This window comes from Penaeus vannamei, chromosome 6 (genome assembly GCF_042767895.1).
Source record: "Penaeus vannamei isolate JL-2024 chromosome 6, ASM4276789v1, whole genome shotgun sequence".
Classification (NCBI taxonomy): domain Eukaryota; kingdom Metazoa; phylum Arthropoda; class Malacostraca; order Decapoda; family Penaeidae; genus Penaeus; species Penaeus vannamei.
In genome coordinates, this window is record NC_091554.1 from 17,113,289 (window position 1) to 17,117,640 (window position 4,352).

At 40.3% G+C, this 4,352-nt stretch overlaps 1 protein-coding gene across 10 annotated transcripts in view; it reads left to right on the top strand.

Moving 5' to 3' along the window:
* The first annotated feature begins 945 nt into the window (after window positions 1-945).
* The window catches only part of nab (NGFI-A-binding protein homolog), a 369,734-nt gene continuing 366,327 nt past the window's right edge, over window positions 946-4,352 (top strand). For 5 of the 10 annotated variants that reach the window (XM_070122678.1, XM_070122682.1, XM_070122686.1 and 2 more), the window contains exon 1: window positions 947-2,289. The gene's annotated coding sequence lies outside the window, so the exon portion shown is untranslated. Of the gene's footprint in view, window positions 2,290-4,352 lie in introns of all 10 variants that reach the window. The other 5 variants (XM_070122676.1, XM_070122680.1, XM_070122681.1 and 2 more) reach the window with 2 other exon arrangements.

Consider the following 4,352-nt stretch of genomic DNA (forward strand, 5'->3'; position numbering starts at 1 on the left):
TTTGTAATTGATTCAGTGTAATAAAAATAGGTTTATTGACAACCCTAAGCACTGCAATTCCACAAAGTAGCGTTCAAGCCGTTTCTATTATTTTCGAGTACTTTCGCTTGTATGACCAGGCCTTGGAATTCATCAAAATCCTCGTTAACACTCAGAAAAGAAGGTGTTTTTCCAGATACTTTTAATATTCACGAAAAATGGATCTACAGCTGCAGCGAAATTATCTAATCTGGACGGTAAATTTCGAAACTTTTTGAGAATGTCGAAATGGGACTAGAGTGAATGCAGTGATAAATGGATATCCTAATGTTCTCATTCTATAAAAGTTAAAGGTATCTGTACAAAAGCTTTCTTATCTTCTTATTTATTCTATATAGTCTACCCGCCGACGCTGGTAGCCTAATCTACTTTACAGAGTAAATACGACATTGATTTGAGAGCTTATAAACGGTGCATTACAGAATTTCGACATTTAATAAGGTAGGCCTTTTTTCTCTCCATCAGCTTTTTTTGTGGTTTGGTAACATTTTTGAATGTGAGGAAAATATATCCCTATAAAGAATTAGTACAATGTATAACAGAGAGGCAAGCAAGTGCACCTGACACTATGAAAAATAGAACAACTTTATTACACATGGATGAATAGTACACTCTTGACTTATGAGTAACATAGTGGTATTGACATAACGATTGTTCCTAATACTCCAAAACTGACCATTGGACGTTTAACCTAATCATACTCGCTCGCCCGAGGCTACAAATCCGAAAATACGTAATGGTATATAGAATTTATACTCTATATCTTACTCCTATCTGAGATATATGGTTCTTATCTGAAGCTAAAAGTTAAATGAATTTCCATGCAATGAAATGCTGGCGCGCTGAGTTGCATGGGCGCGCGTCTGGCAGCAGCGTAGTTCGCCGCGCCGCCGCTAGATGGCAGCACTGTCCGCGCAACCCGAGTCCGAGCGCGTTTTTTGTCTTCGGTTTTTTATGGGTTCGTCCCACTCGCCGGGTTTTTTTGCCAGTCTTTACAGTGGGTCTCGACGAGCGGCGCAGTGAACATGAGCGTCAGTCCGCGGGGTGTGCAGGAGGAGAGCACAGGTGCACACGAGCGGTGCATGTGAGTGAGGGCCAGCACGCACGGCCGTACACACACGTCTACCAGGAGAGCAGCAGGCCAGGCAGGCAGGCACCACGCCGGCCGGTTGTGCTACCAGCCAGCCAGGCACACACGCAGGCAGGCAGGCAGGCAGGGACTCTGCAAGCAAGAGGAATATATTGGAGGCACCGAAGTGTCCTGTCACTGTGCCTCGCCCGAGTGCCAGCCGGGGAAGCCAGCGAGCCGACGACTTCCACAAGACGTCTCGGCTCCTTGTCAGAGTTTGCCTACATCTTCAAGAAGATTTTGTGCTTCAGGTGTCTCCTGCCTCGTGCACGGAGCTCCTGCATGCTTCCCAGTGCCGCCCGGTGTGACCCTGTGTGACCCTCTGTGGCACTCTCCTCTCCGTGAACCCGTTTCATCACCCGACATGCACACGAGGGTGACAGCGGCGTGAAAGTCGGCAGCTGGACGGCTCCCTCTCCCTCCCCCGGCCGAGCGCCGCGTATAACCCTGCAAACCGTATTTACAGCAGGTGTTGGCCCTCGGGCTAGGTTAGGAGGAGGCTGGGTCACCCGACCTATGTGAAACATGTGACCTGACGAGTGCTCCAGGAAATACGGAAACGAGAAAGACGCCACGGATACGGAGCCGAACCGCGACGAAACGAAAACAAATTCAGAATCAAAGGAAAGACTGAAATTTCTCACTCGAAAAACAAGGTGCAAAACTTATCAAGTATTCTCATTTTGAGAAAAAAAGAATTTTGCTGATCCGCTGTCATTTCCCTTCCTTGACTCTCGTGTTTCGGGGAAAAGTAGGGAGTTTAGCGCGTGCTGAGTGGAAGTGTTTTTTCTGTAATATGCAAATAGTGATTGACACACACAAGACGACACGCAACTGAGGTTCCAACCGATGAAATAAAAAAGGAACAAACGAACCGTAACCAAAAGTCGAAATTAGTGTATATCGCTCCGGGTTTTTCCCAAAATGTTACTGGCGACGGTTGTGACTGGAAGTGTGGTTGGATAATGAAGCTGTGAACGTTGCCGAGAGCGGTCGATGGTGTTAATGGTGATGACATTGATGATGATGACAGTGATGACAGCGCACCACTGATGTCACTATGCACACCAACCACGGCTGAGGTGGTATGCCAGCTGGGTCAGGATCCTGCATTACAGTTGGTTAGTGTATAAACGCACCTTGTTTTTGCTCTCCGTTTCAGAAGTGGGAACGTACATAAGCCTACGCTAAAAGGTGTCCGTGCATGTGTATGTATACGCATAAGCATGTACACATGTACACACACACACACACACACACACACACACACACACACACACACACACACACACACACACACACACACACACACACACACACACACACACACACACACACACACACACTCACACATTCACACTTTCATATACACACTCACACGCGAGTATGCAGTCCCTGTGTGTATCTATGCATGGTGCGCGGGTGCATGTCTGTGCTCTCGGCCGATTAACTTCTAAGTCGAAGTTCATGCATTGAAAACATTTGTTGAAGCATGATAGGGTCCTTGCTTTATTTTTTTTTTTTTTCGTAAATATTGTAGCTGTTATTATTAATGTCGTTATCATTGTTTTTATTATCAGTATCGTTATTGCCATAATTATTATCATTGTTATTATTATAGTTATGATTCTCATTATTATTATTTTTGTTATTATTATTATTATTATTATAATTATTATTATTATTATTATTATTATTATTATTATTATTATTATTATTATTATTATTATTATTATTATTATTATTATTATTATTATTATTATTGTTATTATTATTATTATCATTGTTGTTATTGTTATTATTATCATTGTTGTTATTGTTATTATTATTGTCATTATTGTTATTATGATTATTATGATGGTAATGATAATGTTGATGATGATAATGATAGTGATAATGATTAGTATTTTCCTTATTTGCTTTTATTATCATATTATTTTATTATTATTATTGTTATTAGTATTGGTATTGGTATTATTATTATTATTATCATTGTTGTTATTATTATTATTATTATTATCATCATTATCATTATCATCATCATTATTATTATTATTATCATCATCTTTATCCTCAACATAGCTGTCATTATTATCACTATTATTGCTCTAATGGTAATGATAATGATAATCATAATGATAATGATAATGATACTAATAACAACAATAACAGTAATAACTATTACAATAAAATCATTATCATGATCATCATTATTTTCATCATTATTATCAATATTGTTAATATTATTATAAGATAATAATTATTATTGTTATTATTAACCATCATTATTACTACTACTGTTATTGTTATCATTTATAATTTTGAAAGCAACTTTTTTGCCGTCCGTTCGTAGTAGTATGGAAATTTTCAATATCTACTTTCTAATTCGGTTTGATATTTGTCTGGATCTCTCTCTCTCTCTCTCTCCTTTTCTCCCTCTCTCCCTCCCCCTCTTTCTCTCCATCTCCCCCCCCCCCTCTTCCTCTCCATCTTCCCCCTCTCTCTCTCTACATATATGTGTGGTGGGAGGGATGAATGATGGATATTTACGCATCAGACAATATAAGCATATTCATGTACTGTATCCCTGTGAGCTTCTCCTCTTCTTTTCCTTTTATTCCGTCTCCTCCCCCCCCTTCTCCCCCGTAATGAGTTCCGATCGCAGGGACACCAACTCATCACCCCTTCTTCGACATTCCGAGACAAGGTGCACGGTGGTTAAGTCAATGATAAAAAGGGGAAGGAACATGCTCGCTGACTTACTATTAATCAGAATACACCAGCATGCAATGTTCACACAATATTTCCATTTATAATTAGCGTTGCATTGCCGGATTGCATGTAATTATGGATGCTTTGCACACCAGCGTCATAGTAGTGTGTTAAAAGAAGAACACAAAAAGGGAGATTACAGTGTCAATGCTAATCTACTCCTGTGAAATGTGTTAATTGTCCACTGTTTCCCCCCGCAGCATTTTAGAGCCACAGATCGACTGAAATATTATAATTTGCATTTTTATTGTCCAGTCTCGCCCTCTTTTTCCGAAATTCACATTGGCCGAGTCAGTTGGATGAAGAATGAATATTGGGATACAAGTGTATATATAAAGTTGTACCTGATTTTTTTCTCTCTTTTTTGTGTTTTCCGCATACCCCCCCCCCCTCTCCCCACCAGCTACCGACC